The 15,819-nt window shown below is 44.7% G+C and overlaps 1 pseudogene; it reads left to right on the forward strand.

Annotated features, from left to right (window-relative positions):
- The window catches only part of LOC135511994 (cdc42 effector protein 1-like), an 18,127-nt pseudogene continuing 2,308 nt past the window's right edge, over window positions 1-15,819 (forward strand).

Raw genomic sequence — 15,819 nt, forward strand, 5'->3', positions numbered from 1 at the left:
GGTAAAACATGAAGAGGGGGTGTCATCATCACTGTAACAGCCTTGCCAGAAGCTGGGAATGTTAACTATTTAGCAGCCAGGACATGAAATGCTTTGAAGACCATCTGAGGACATTTCCTGTTGATAAGGATGTAGTATCCCGTTGAACAGGTCAGCACACACTGTACATAGATTTTTTTATATTTTTATTTTATTTTGTGTTATTGACTGTACGTTTGTTTATGTGTAACTCTGTGTTGTTGTTTTTGTCGCACTGCTTTGCTTTATCTTGGCCAGGTCACAGTTGTAAATGAGAACTTGTTCTCAACTGGCCTACTTGGTTAAATAAAGGTGAAATAAAAAAAAAAAAATGGGCTTTGGATGCCTCTGTGGTGCTTTCTAAAGAGATATTGGAAATCAGTTTCATTACTCTGTGCCATGAAAATTGAATGAAGAATTAAAGAAATAAATCATATAATCTATAAATACATTAATCTGTTGGTGTTTAAGACGTCACAGACTGAGGATAGAGACAGGTTTATGTGCAGAATGGCTTAATTTTACATCAGGCTTGTGACACCTGAGGGTTTTAAACGGTAAGTATAGTCAGGTCAATTGATAACTCGTTTTGGGAGATGTAGCCTGCCCACTACAGCTTCAGATGTACAGGTGTCCTTCCTATATGATGGGACATATAAAGATTAATCATACTGTAAACGAACCCTTAAAAACGTTTGCTCATTGGGGCTATATTTTGGAATATGTTTTGCAGTTAGAGAAGCGTGCTCGTTCATACAGTATATTCCCCTTGCATGCTCTCTGCTGCTGATTCGACGATGGCCACGGCAGTTTTTGACTAGCCCGCCCCTTGTTCACGGATACTCTGTTGAAGCTGACTGCACGAGCGGCGTTGTGCAGCTACGAGACCGGCCACAAGAAGACACAGTACGTTATGATACATTCTGAATTATAAATACGGATTTTGTGGGTTATCATAAAAAAACTACTGGCATTTAATCGTGTCCTATCTGTGTCAAAGTCTCTTAGCCTACTTGCCCAGGTAAGTTTTTCTTTGCGCTCAACTTTTTGTTTTGCTTATGCAGTTTACCATTTCATTCGGCTATTTGTTTAAGTATGAAGGCTATTCATTAACCTTCTATAAATGTAATCTCTCAAATATCCATAGACTCACTGTGTCAAATGAAAGTAAAGTATGGAGTAAAGTTGTTTTGGTTTGTTTAAATTGTTTAATGTTACCTAACTGTCTATTCACAATCAAGTCATCATATTTTATATCTGGAACTATGTATGCAGTCTATGTATACGGTTCTATGGTCCTGTAGCCTAACTTTAGCCTAACATGCACATATGTTATTGTGGGAAAAGTGTCTTGGGTCTGTCCATAGATCATTTGTCATGAAACATAATCTGGCCTGCAGTATATTTTAGGGTTGCTTGTGTTGCAATATATAACAGGTCTATGTTTAGGTCTTATCAGATCAACAATATTGTCCACAAATTATATGCATTATAAACTGGGTGTTTCAAGCCCTGAATGCTGATTGGCTGAAAGCCCTGGTATATCAGATCATATACCACTGGTATGACAAAACGTTTAGTTTTACTGCTCTAATTACGTTGGTAATCAGTTTACAATAGCAATAAGGCACCTCTGTTATTACACTGTTGCATAGGGGGACCCACAAACTGACATATCAACACATTAATGATGCAGCCTCTCCAAATGTCAAGGGTAGCAACACTACTTAAAACAAAGGTCTCATTACTCTGACCTCATTAGGGAGATTTACATTTACATTTAAGTCATTTAGCAGACGCTCTTATCCAGAGCGATCACCCAATATAATTGATTGGAGAGCTTGTTAGTTTCACAGCTAACTCATGAAACACTAGATGGAATCAGGCAGATCAATGGAGAGGGTAGGCTCTGTGGTAACATGTTTGTTACCATAGCAACATGCTCTTGGTGCTTAGCTTGCAACACCAGGCAGGTCTAATTGATCTATTCAGTAGAACTGTTTAAACCATCACATGCCTCTATAGATGTTTGGATTTCAGTTTTAGCCAGGCGCCGGTCTTACTTGTGCATATTGGACCCAAAAGACAGAGCAAACACCTCAAATCTGAATCTGATGATGAGGTATTCCTTACAAGTTGGCCATGTCCAATGAGATCCCTTTATTTGAACCCTGGCCAATTGTACCTGTGCCCCACATTCCTCCCATGGTATCCCTTTGGCAGAGACAGAACTATAGATATTTATCCACAATCTTTGATTGACGCAACCAGGAAAATGTACATTTAAGAGGTGTGAAGTCCCAATACGGGGTTGGCAAGAGAGAGAAGGGTAAAGAGTGGGGGTTGGAGAGAGAGAGAGAGAGAGAGAGAGAGAGAGAGAGGGGGGGGGTAAAGAGTGGGGGTTGGAGAGAGAGAGAGAGAGAAGGGTAAAGAGTGGGGGTTGGAGAGAGAGAGAGAGAGAGAGAGGGAGAGATAGAGAAAGGAGGGTAAAGAGGGGGTTGGAGAGAGAGATAGAGAAAAAGAAGGGTAAAGAGGGGGTTTGGAGAGAGAGAGAAAGAAGGGTAAAGAGGGGGTTGGAGAGAGAGAGAGAAAGAAGGGTAAAGAAGGGGTTTGGAGAGAGAGAGAGAGAGAGAGAGAGAGAGAGAGAGAGAGAGAAGGGTAAAGAGTGGGGGTTGGAGAGAGAGAGAGAGATAGAGAGAGAGAGAGAGAGAGAGAGAGAGAGAGAGAGAGAGAGAGAGAGAGAGAGGGCGGGGGTAAAGAGTGGGGGTTGGAGAGAGAGAGAGAGAGAGAAGGGTAAAGAGTGGGGGTTGGAGAGAGAGAGAGAGGGAGAGATAGAGAAAGAAGGGTGAAGAGGGGGTTGGAGAGAGAGAGAGAAAGAAGGGTAAAGAGTGGGGGTTGGAGAGATAGAGAGAAAGAAGGGTAAAGAAGGGGTTTGGAGAGAGAGATAGAAAGAAGGGTAAAGAGGGGGGGTTGGAGAGATAGAGAGAAAGAAGGGTAAAGAGGGGGTTTGGAGAGAGAGAGAGAAAGAAGGGTAAAGAGGGGGTTTGGAGAGAGAGAGAAAGAAGGGTAAAGAGGGGGTTGAGAGAGAGAGAGAGAGAAGGGTAAAGAGGGGGGTTGGAGAGAGAGAGAAAGAAGGGTAAAGAGGGGGGTTGGAGAGAGAGAGAGAGAGAGAGAGAACAAAGGGTAAAGAGGGGTGTTGGAGAGAGAGAAAGAAGGGTAAAGAGGGGGGTTGGAGAAGGAGAGAGAAGGGTAAAGAGTGGGGGATGGAGAGAGAAAGAAGTGTAAAGAGGGGTTTGGAGAGAGAGAGAGAGAGAAAGAAGGGTAAAGAGGGGGGTTGGAGAGAGAGAGAGAAAGAAGGGTGAAGAGGGGGTTTGGAGAGAGAGAGAAAGAAGGTTAAAGAGGGGGTTTGGAGAGAGAGAGAAAGAAGGGTAAAGAGGGGGTTTGGAGAGAGAGAGAGAGAGAAGGGTAAAGAGGGGGGTTGGAGAGAGAGAAGGGTAACGAGGGGGGTTGGAGAGAGAGAAGGGTAATGAGTGGGGATTGGAGAGAGAGAGAGATGGGTAAAGAGGGGGGTTGGAGAGAGAGAGAGAAGGGTAAAGAGTGGGGGATGGAGAGAGAGAGTGAAGGGTAAAGAGGGGGGTTGGAGAGGGAGAGAGAAGGGTAAAGAGTGGGGGATGGAGAGAGAAAGAAGAGTAAAGAGGGGTTTGGAGAGAGAGAGAGAGAGAAAGAAGGGTAAAGAGGGGGGTTGGAGAGAGGGAGAGAAAGAAGGGTGAAGAGGGGGTTTGGAGAGAGAGAGAAGGGTAAAGAGGGGTGGTTGGAGAAAGAGAGAGAGAGAGAGAAAGAAGGGTAAAGAGGGGGGTTGGAGAGAGAGAGAGAGAGAGAGAAGGGTAAAGAGGGGTGGTTGGAGAAAGAGAGAGAGAGAGAGAGAAGGGTAAAGAGGGGTGGTTGGAGAGAGAGAGAATGTGTAACGAGGGGGGTTGGAGAGAGAGAGAGAGAGAGAGAGAGAGAGAAGGGTAAAGAGGGGTTGTTGGAGAGAGAGAGATAAGGGTAAAGAGGGGGGTTGGAGAGAGAGAGAAGGGTAAAGAGTGGGGGTTGGAGAGAGAGAGAGGTGTGTAAAGAGGGGGGTTGGAGAGAGAGAGAGAAAGGTAAAGAGTTGGGGATGGAGAGAGAACGAAGGGTAAAGAGGGGTGTTGGAGAGAGAGAGAAAGAAGGGTAAAGAGGGGGTTGGAGAGAGAGAGAGAAGGGTAAAGAGTGGGGGATGGAGAGAGAAAGAAGCATAAAGAGGGGTTTGGAGAGAGAGAGAGAGAGAAAGAAGGGTAAAGAGGGGGGTTGGAGAGAGAGAGAGAAAGAAGGGTGAAGAGGGGGTTTGGAGAGAGAGAGAAAGAAGGGTAAAGAGGGGGTTTGGAGAGAGAGAGAAAGAAGGGTAAAGAGGGGGTTTGGAGAGAGAGAGAAAGAAGGGTAAAGAGGGGGTTTGGAGAGAGAGAGAAAGAAGGGTAAAGAGGGGGGTTGGAGAGAGAGAGAGAAGGGTAAAGAGGGGTGGTTGGAGAAAGAGAGAGAAGGGTAAAGAGGGGGGTTGGAGAGAGAGAGAAGGGTAAAGAGGGGTGGTTGGAGAGAGAGAGAAGGGTAACGAGGGGGGTTGGAGAGAGAGAGAGAAGGGTAAAGAGTGGGGGTTGGAGAGAGAGAGAGAGATGGGTAAAGAGGGGGGTTGGAGAGAGAGAGAAAAGGGTAAAGAGTGGGTGATGGAGAGAGAGTGAAGGGTAAAGAGGGGGGTTGGAGAGGGAGAGAGAAGGGTAAAGAGTGGGGGATGGAGAGAGAAAGAAGCGTAAAGAGGGGTTTGGAGAGAGAGAGAGAGAAAGAAGGGTAAAGAGGGGGGTTGGAGAGAGAGAGAGAAAGAAGGGTGAAGAGGGGGTTTGTAGAGAGAGAGAAGGGTAACGAGGGGGGTTGGAGAGAGAGAGAGATGTGTAAAGAGGGGGTGGAGAGAGAGAGAGAGAAGGGAAAAGAGTGGGGGATGGAGAGAGAAAGAAGTGTAAAGAGGGGGGTTGGAGAGAGAGAGAAGGGTAAAGAGGGGTGGTTGGAGAGAGAGATAAGGGTAAAGAGGGGGGTTGGAGATAGAGAGAAGGGTAAAGAGGGGGGTTGGAGATAGAGAGAAGGGTAAAGAGTGGGGGTTGGAGAGAGAGAGAGATGTGTAAAGAGGGGGGTTGGAGAGAGAGAGAGAAGGGAAAAGAGTGGGGGATGGAGAGAGAAAGAAGTGTAAAGAGGGGGGGTGGAGAGAGATTAAAAGAAGCTATGGATGTTTGTTGAAGAAGCAAAAATGTTTTCTTAGTTTAGGAGAAGTGTTGCTCTCTTTTCCTTGGATTCAAATAGAGCAACAGCTTAGAGGAATGTAAGGTAATTGGATGTCGCAGGGGGAGTGAAGAAATGCAGTCTTATTTTGTATGTTTGTTCACCTGGTGAAGTTAGTGAGGGAGGGACTTAAAAAAGGGACTGGAGTTTGGCAAGGAGGAGATGGGTCAAATGAACACTGGTTGGGATACCTGACAAGTCATTATTCTGTATAAAATCCTGACTCATTCAATCAATTCAATTAGAGATAACTGAGAGTACAGTATCTCTCCAGCAGGTTCCTGTTTTTTGTCATCTTGTTCTGGGGGAGCCCTAAACCTAACCCTAACCTTAACCCTGACCCGAACCACACTGCTAACCTTAATGGCTAACCTTAACCTAAAATGAAGAGAAAAGCACATTTATGTTTTCATACATTTTTACCATATAACAAATGTTTTATTTGCCGCTTGCCCATCTAGCAGAAATTGCTCAGTTCTGCCTACAGATTCATGATAATAAACACCAACCCGCATCTCTCCAGTCTTTTGATCTCGCTGTGTGTTTTTGCGTGTGTGTTTGTGTGTCTGCGCGTATCTCTCCAAACCCAGAGAACTTGATCCAGTACAGTAACACAGCCAGCCAGTCTCAGGCCTGAAGGTGGTTTGGTTCTCCTTGTCTGTCTCTGATGTGATGTGATGAGAGAGAGAGAGAGAGAGAGAGAGAGAGAGAGAGAGAGGCCAGAGATGTTGCTCCCAGGAATCTGTTCACGCACACAACTCCTGTTAGAGCCGGGCTTCTCTGGTTTACATCTAGGGTGCATCCCAAATGGAACCCTATTCACTACAGAGTGCAATCCTTTTGACCACAGGCCTATGGGCTCTGTTCAAAAGTAGGGACTAGGGTGCCAGTTGGCACGCCACCATACCATACCATACCTCACATGCCAGGCAGTGAACATCTACCATGCCTCAGCTTGGCTCACAGGCATGGCAGATACATGGTGGAGGAGGAATGGGTATGTGGTGTAGCCTAAAGCACAGATGTTCAGGAAACCCCCTGAATACTCCGCTTGTATCATTTTGGGCTTTTTTTAATTTGTTTAGAAATTTTGAGCCAGTTGAATTACTGGCAAAACAGAAACTATTGTAGCAGTTACTACTTGGGTAGTGGCTGGAAAACAGACTAGAGTAGAAAAAGGAGTGGAAAATTTGGTGAATACACAAAATTGACCGTACCAGCTGCACTCCAAACACCAGATGATTTATGTTTCACTATATTCTTGTGTGTGCCTTGCCCATGCACCGGGTACCATGACCTACCATATATAACTCCCTGTCTCCCCCTCTCTATCTCTCCCACAGCAGACGACATGTTTTCAGTGAGGCCAAGTTCACTTCCCAGATCCAGATAACCAGCGGAGATCAGGCCTGGAAGAGAGAACCGGCACAGACCCATAGAGAGGGAGGACAGAGCCCAGAAAGAAGGAGGAGAAAGGCCAAAAAGAGGGAGTCTGGACGGTCGGACGAGGGGAAGAAGAGATCCAGGGATTAGGGGCTAATCCAGGCCACAACCAATCCCCAGAGAAGTCCCCCCTTTTTGCTTCTGAAAACACAGACAGCCGCCCGGATTACTGCATTAAACGTATTACCTTTTAGAGACTTAACATAACAGGGTTTGGTTTCAGCCCTGCTCAGATGCCTGGATATGCGTACCTCTGAAAACAAATGACCAGAAGGAGAGGAGGAGGAGGACAGGGCAGGGGGGAGATGCTGGGACATATAGGAGACGTATAGGAGATGTATAGGAGACGTATAGGAGACGTATAGGAGACGTATAGGAGACATATAAGAGACATATAGGAGACGTATAGGAGACGTATAGGAGACGTATAGGAGACATATAAGAGACATATAGGAGATGTATAGGAGACGTATAGGAGACGTATAGGAGACGTATAGGAGACATATAGGAGACGTATAGGAGATGTATAGGAGATGTATAGGAGACATATAGGAGATGTATAGGAGATGTATAGGAGACATATAGGAGACGTATAGGAGACGTATAGGAGACGTATAGGAGACATATAGGAGACGTATAGGAGACGTATAGGAGATGTATAGGAGATGTATAGGAGACATATAGGAGACATATAGGAGACGTATAGGAGACGTATAGGAGACGTATAGGAGACGTATAGGAGACATATAGGAGACATATAGGAGACGTATAGGAGACGTATAGGAGACGTATAGGAGACGTATAGGAGACGTATAGGAGACGTATAGGAGATATATAGGAGACATATAGGAGATGTATAGGAGACGTATAGGAGCGTGCCTTATAGACGGGCGGGGATAAACCTCTGTGCTACAGCTGTGTCTGCAGGAGTCAGACCAAAGGTCAACTAAGTGGCCCTCTATCTCTCTTTCCAAGCCCCTTCGAGTCTGGTAAGGACAGACTCGACCCCCACTGAGCGTGGGCCAAAGATCCTCCGACTGAAACAGGATTACAGTAGAGCAGAGCTCCAGGCCCTTCTGTTCGTAAAGTATTATGGGGTCAAGATACCTCTCCTCCTCTTGAAATACATGATTGAAACTGAGGAGTGTCTGCTTCATATTCACACACAGGCTGAGAAGGGCATGATTGCTTTCGCCTCTGCGGCTCACAGTCACACAGGAGAGTTAGTAAGAGATGTTGAGGTAGTGGCGTGAACTCTGACTGTATGAAGTCTGGTTATGACTGTCTGGTTAGTGCTCTCTAGAGGTTCAACATCACACCTAATAGAAGTCTGGTGAGTAAACCCCTGGTACTGCTCTCGCTCCTCTGGTCTGTGGTGTGAGGTGTGCTTCCTCCCTCTGCTGCTCCCAGCTGCCCCTCTTAAAACGCCAGCCAGTCGAGACCTAGAGAGAAGCTGGTACTGTAGTTAAGAGCAAATTGAAAGTCTGCTTTAACCGTGACACAATTCCATTCAGAGGTCTGTTCCAAGTCATTAATAAAGCCAGGCTATTGCGCGTGGGAGGGCCTCGGCAGTGGAAAGCACTTAAAAGAACCAGAAGACCTTGTCAGTGTACTCTACACTATCAAAATATTTCGGAAAGCGATATCCATTACTCCACTGGTTAAAGATAACACAGGAAAATGATTTGCCCGTCTCCTGCCAGCGTTGACCCACTGGTGTATTTTGTGCAATTAAAGTCAGATAAGTGATTTTCTTCGCTGACTTTTGTCAGTATTTTGTGCACTTTTGGCCCTGTGTTTTTATCTGGTGGAACAAACTTTGCATGTTTGTATACAAGGTTTCTGCTGCTGGTGAAATCAGTTTGAAGTGCTGTATGAGGGTCCCTACCCTGCTCTTAAAGACGGATAAAACAAGTATTTCAGTGACATATGACGTGATATGATTAATTAGCCCTCACGTTGTAGCAAGACACAGGACGAGAGAGAAACAAAATACCCTGAAACTCCCAGAAAAATCAGACTGACAGGAGAGTTACTGTGGTCTAAATTTAGAAAGTTCCAGAACAATGGACTTTGGAACCCGGAACTTTGATGTCTAACAGAAGGGAAGGGTCTTTAGAAAAAGCTGATCCAGTTACTTTCTAACTGAATGTTCCAGTTAGTGAAGTGTTCTGCCAGACCCCTACCTGGTTCTATGTCAATACACCAAATCAATCTCTAGCAAAGAAAGTCCCCTCAGAATACCTAGACTGTTGTTATAGCTGAATCCGAGCCTCTCCTAGATGGAGAATCAAATACATTTTTTTTTGCTTCATTTTAATAAATGGTTCCAGTGTACAACCGCAGGAGGGATATTTGCAGCTGGTACTGGGCTTCTTCCTGAGCTGATGTTTTATAAACCCAAAGCCCAAAAGAACTGTCGAGCCCAGCGTCTCTGACCACACTCAAACTGGAGGCGGATTCCAGGAACTGAACGGAATACTTTTCTCCTCCATTTCTCTCCACTTAATCCAGCTGGATATGGATGACAACAAACAGCAGCAAATGGGACTGAAATTGCAAACAGCACATGATAACAAGAGAATACAATAGATTTCTCCATTACTGAGGTTGACCCTACAAAACCCGATGTTGAAATTCTATTCAAAACCTAAACGATCACGATCATTACTTTTGAGACACAATCCCCCTGGGAGCATTTCTAAAGCAACTCTCCAGTAACAGTTTCTCTAAAGATATTTGAAACTAAATTTTCATCCCATTTTTTAGAGGACTTAAAGGGATTTTTGTCATTTTTAGAAGACCGTACCCTTGGCCATCGCCATGAACCTGGGGAAGATCCCTGGGCTGAAGGGCCTGGTGGCCGGCTCTCAGGGGAAACGTCGTTTCAAAGGTGACCTCACCCTGGACATGATCAGTCCGCCGCTGGGGGACTTCCAACATACCATGCACGTGGGCCGCGGAGGGGACGTGTTCGGGGACACCTCGTTCCTTAGCAACCATGGGGGGCACCAACGGAAACGGGGATGCTGATTCTGTCACAAGCCCTGACAACAAGATTGGGGCGTTCTTCTCTCGGACCCTCCGGCGTGTTCGGAAGACACCAGAGCGTCCCCGGGGAGGATCCAAGGACCTGTCCCCGCCACCCCCTCCCATATCCCCCATTATCAAGAATGCAGTGTCCCTCCCCCGACTGGGTGTGGACTCACCAAACGGCTGCCCTGCTAAAAACCTCTTCCACGCCTCTCCTACCTCCCTGGAGGAGACCACTTATGGTTATGGTGAGTCTTACTGTACACCCACATTCACACACACACACCTATGCATATACACACACATATGTACATACACATACAATTCACACTCACAAACACACATTCACACACACACAAACATACACATTCACACACACATTCACACACATTTGGGGCGGCAGGTAGCTTAGTGGTTAGTAACTTGCTGGATCGAATCCCGAGCTGACAAGGTAAAAATCTGTCGTTCTGCCCCTGAACAAGGCAGTTAACCCACTGTTCCCCGGTAGGCATTGTAAATAAGAATTTGTTCGTAACTGACTTGCCAAGCTAAATAAATATACACACATAGAGATACACATTCACACACACACACTCACACTGTATGCACGCATCCACACAATAAGTGAACATGCAACTGTACCTGTGGAGGCTTGTAGTAGCTCCTGGACCTAAGGTCTCGGCTTTAGCTCAGCAGGCTAACACAGTCTTGTTGCATGCAAGAGACTTGGATTTGGTACATGGTCAGTCATAGAAGCAGTAGCTGCCATTGGACAAGCTGTAAAAACAGCTGTCATGATGAATCACCTTGGTTCATACACAACAACCCTCAGCAGCTTGTTGTGTGATGATAAGAGAGAGCCGCGCCAGACTGTGCTGCTATGTGTTTGGTCTGAGGCCCAGCGTGACTGACATTACAGTTTTTGCAATCACTTTGGCACTAATTTCAGAACCTTGTGGTAAAAAAAAACGAATAAAAAAAACAAACTCTAGACACAAAACGGTCATCACTTGTAACACAGGATGTCCAATGTTCAAAACAGTGCATTGTGCATTCCTATCTTTAAAGAAACCTTGCACTTGCAGAATCATTGGTTCAAATAACTCATTTATCATGAAATACTATACTATTTAGATTACCCACACACAAGATACCGATAGTTTCACTGTGCAGTTGTTCGTACAATCATTAAATATTGTAGTACAAAATAGGTGATACATGTTTCATTATGGTTCTACACGTAAATACATCACTGTAAAAGGACTAGTAAAGAGAATACTACAGACACAGTGGAATCATTGAACAAAATCTGAAATGTATTGATGAAATACAATAAAATCACAACATAGGTTTCTTTGAATCAAAGCAAAAATAATTAGCTACAAAGAAAAATAAAACACAGTAAAATGTCAACTGCAGTGTTCCTCACCTGGCTTACTATAAAAAGCAAAACAAAGGATTGATTATTGTACTTCTATATTTCCATCAACCTTGTCTTGTGGATTTGGCCACAGGTTCTTATCCACACTACAATGGATATTTCCATTAGCCAAACATCTTGGGAAGAATCTTCGGGCATGGCAAATCCAGGCCTGACACTGGTCTGCTGTGATGTCATTGCATGCGTCATCCATGGCCTGGAGAAGGGTGGCTTGTTTGTGAGGGCGCCTATCATATACCTTCCACCTCCATGTGGAGAAAAATTCCTTAATCGGGTTAAGGAAAGGAGAGTATGGGGGTAAGTACAGGATGGTAAATTGTGGATGGGCCTGAAACCAGGCTTGCTCCATTTGAGCATGGTGGAACCTGACATTATGCCACACAATGACATAGGTCACGCCATCAGCTATACAGACCTGATTTAGCTCATCAAGGAAGGTTACAAGGAGAGCTGCATTATATGATCCAATATATCTTCCGATATAGCCGCACACACATGGTGATGTTGGCCCCACGCTGTCCAGGTACTTGGATGGTTGCCTGCTGGCCAATGAAATTCCGACCTCTCCTTGTCTTGGCCCAGGTTGAAGCCTGCCTCATCCAAAAATAGGAATTTGGGATGCTTTTCATCAGCATCCAGCTCCATCACCCTTTAAAAATACATTTTGGAAAGAGAATTACTGATTTAGATGTAGAATTTTTCATAACAGGCATCTTGAAACTGAACATACTCAGTCCTCAGTTGCTGCACTCTGTCTGCATTTCTTTCAAAAGGCACACGGTATAGTTGTTTTAGAGACACCTGGTGCCTTTTCAGCATGCGTGCAATAGTCGGCAAACTTATGGCTTCCACATTGTTGAACAAGTCCTCATTGTCCAAGATGTGCTGCCGAATTTATGTAAGGCGAATATCATTTCTGTCCCGAACCAAATTGAGCACAGCCCGCTCTTGTTGGTCAGTCAGAATTTTGCCTCTGCCTCCCCTATTTGGCCTAGTCTCAATTCTGCAAGGAAAAGTACAGTGAGAACACATTTAGTCACATCACCTACTCTGTGGTACACATTGGCATGCAGTATACAGTCATTTGACAATTGAGAGTAGTCTAATGTTTTAGTGCATGCTGAAGACTTACCGGTTCTCATTGCGGAAAGTTCTGATGATTGAGGCCACGGTTAATCTTCTGAGGTTTGGTTGAATCATTGTAGCTGCCTCAGTCATTGTCATGCTATGATTTACAACCTGGTCTACAACTATTGCTTGGATTTCATTGCTGCCGCTGCCTTGTCCTCTACCACATTCCCCCACATCTCTAAAACGAGGCCCACGACCACCTCTCAGAAGGGGTGCTTGTCCTCTACCACATTCCCCCACATCTCTTAAACGAGGCCCACGACCACCTCTCAGAAGGGGTGCTTGTCCTCTACCACATTCCCCCACATCTCTTAAATGAGGCCCACGACCACCTCTCAGAAGGGGTGCTTGTCCTCTACCACATTCCCCCACATCTCTTAAACGAGGCCCACGACCACCTCTCAGAAGGGGTGCTTGTCCCCTGCCATTCCTTTAACCACCACGTCCTCCCACTGCTTGACCTCAATTGTGACCTGGATCACCTGCCGGCTCCGTGTTATCGCTATGTTGTTGTAGGTGGATACCACTCATTTCCCTATATTCTCGTACCACAATGTGAAATCAATCATCAGTAACGAGTTGGCAGTATTGGAAAAGCAATTACTTTATTAAGTACACCTGCATGTTAACGCAAATGGCCTGCTCCTTCGAACAGTGAATCATGTGACTGCCTGCAACTCAATATATAGAGTATATAGAGTAGAGCGCTTTAGTTGATGTTCAACTAAACATTAGAACGAGCAAGCGCTGTAATCTAAGCAACTTTGATCGTGGTATGATTGTTGGTGCCATAAATGGTGGTTCCAGCATCTCAGAAACAGCTGCCCTCCTGGGATTTTTACGCACTACAGTCTCTAGAGTTTACAGAGAATGGTGCGATAAACAAAACACATTCAGTGAGCGGCAGTTCTGTGGGAAAAACACCTTGTTGAGAGAGGTCAGAGGAGAATGTCCAGAAAGGCCAAAAATGCTCAAATAACAGGCATTTAAAACAGTGGTGTGCAGAAGGGCATCTCTTAACGTACAACACCGTGAACAATTCAGGTTGTTATGGAGGCAAAAGGGGGTCCTACCCAGTACTAGATAGGGTAGGTGAGTGTACAGTGGCCGGTGAGTGTAAAGTGGCCGGTGAGTGTACAGTAATGTCAAATCTGAAAACATGGTCTGGAAAAGTGTTACATGGAACCATAGAAACAGTGTCTGATAAAGAATGATGATGAAATATTACATCCATAGACAATTTAGTCCAATTGGTTCATGTTCCACAGTAATTGGTGTCAGTGGATCTCGTTATCCTGAAACTTTCATGATCTGAACATGTAATATTGTTCATCAGTTTCCATAAAACTTTGCATTCAGAGTCATGCAACAGTTGCTTATCATTTTGAACAGTTGTATCAATTGATAGTTGGATCATTGTAATGAAATTAATAGACATTCATCCAGATGTAATGTGTGAATTGCATTTTGAAATGGTAATACTTTGATGGTAAGTTGTCATTTTGAACAGGTGATTTTAGTGCAATGAACAAATTATCTTAGCTTTATGTGTATTGTGTCCAAGCAATTGGAAATTGCTTGTGAGTTTTGTGTCTAGAGTTTAGAAAAAAGGTTCTGAAATTAGTGCCAAAGTGATTGTAAAAAACTGTAATACCCTCATGTCTCACGGTGGCTGGGAAAAACTCCCTAGAAAGGCCAGAACCTAGGAAGAAACCTAGAGAGGAACCAGGCTATGAAGGGTGGTGTTCAAATGTTCATAAATGACCAGCATGGTCAAATAATAATAATCACAGTAGTTGTCGAGTGTGCAACAAGTCAGCACCTCAGGAGTAAATGTCAGGCTATGAAAAGCCGATCATTGACAGTATCTCTACCGCTCCTGCTGTCTCTAGAGAGTTGAAAAGAGAGAGAGAGAGAGAGAGAGAGAGAGAGAGAGAGAGAGAGAGAGAGAGAGAGAGAGAGAGAGAGAGAGAGAGAGAGAGAGAGAGAGAGAGAGAGAGAGAGAACAAAAAAATCAAATTCACACAGGACACGGATAAGCACTACACGATCAAGGGGGGACCTCAGAGAAAATCCCCGGCATGAGCTTCCCAAGGACAGCACATTCAAATCAAAACAGCATCAACAAAGTTAGCAGCTAGCAGTAAAGCTAGCTAGCACTTCAATCGATCTAAAAGTTCTAAAGTAAGTGCTACATGATCAAGGGATAGTACTGTGTGTAGTATAGTATTCTACAGTATACAAAAAAGTATATAGTAAGCACTACACTACAGGGATACTACAGTATGGGGTATAGGATTCTACAGTATACTATAGTATTCTATACTGCCCTACCAAGCAGAAAGGAAGGACCTGCTCATTTGGTCAAAAATGAGTTAATGTCATTTTGCTACATTAAATACATGCTTAATCACGTGGGCAAGTATCCTGCCTCTATTGTGTTTTGGAGATAATGAGGGGTCATTTTTAGCAGTAACTGTACTAGATTACTGTGAAACCAAGGTAAATAAAAGCTATTTTTCTCAGTTCCACGCAATGAGCAGTTACTGCCTTTTTGCTTGGTAGGGCAGTATAGTAAACTATAGTATTTTTTATGTGGGTATGCAGTCGTTTCTTAACGTACCTTGCATCTAGTTGGTTTCCAGTAGGCCATGCGAGCACTAGTGTGTGACAGGTCATGTGAGTGATCTGGCCTGAGAACAACATGCCTACGAGGTGATGTCTAACTCAAGAGCTTGTGTTTGAAACTGGCAGAAGACTCATCACTCTTTGATGACATAGTTTACACTGCCCTCTGTTGGTGATGGGAGAGCAGCTATGGAAGTTCCTTTCTGAATTCTCCACTTACCTTCCCAGCAGAAACTGAGCATAGTCCACTTTACTTCCCAGGAGAGACTGAGCATAGTCCACTTTACTTCCCAGCAGAGACTGAGCATAGTCCACTTTACTTCCCAGCAGAGACTGAGCATAGTCCACTTACCTTCCCAGCAGAGACTGAGCATAGTCCACTTTACTTCCCAGGAGAGACTGAGCATAGTCCACTTTACTTCCCAGCAGAGACTGAGCATAGTCCACTTACCTTCCCAGCAGAGACTGAGCATAGTCCACTTTACTTCCCAGCAGAGACTGAGCATAGTCCACTTTACTTCCCAGCAGAGACTGAGCATAGTCCACTTTACTTCCCAGGAGAGACTGAGCATAGTCCACTTTACTTCCCAGGAGAGACTGAACATAGTCCACTTTACTTCCCAGCAGAGACTGAGCATAGTCCACTTTACTTCCCAGGACAGACTGAGCATAGTCCACTTTACTTCCCAGGACAGACTAGCATAGTCCACTTTACTTCCCAGGACAGACTGAGCATAGTCCAATTTACTTCCCAGGACAGACTAGCATAGTCCACTTTACTTCCC

Source organism: Oncorhynchus masou, chromosome 24, assembly GCF_036934945.1.
Source record: "Oncorhynchus masou masou isolate Uvic2021 chromosome 24, UVic_Omas_1.1, whole genome shotgun sequence".
Lineage (NCBI taxonomy): Eukaryota > Metazoa > Chordata > Actinopteri > Salmoniformes > Salmonidae > Oncorhynchus > Oncorhynchus masou.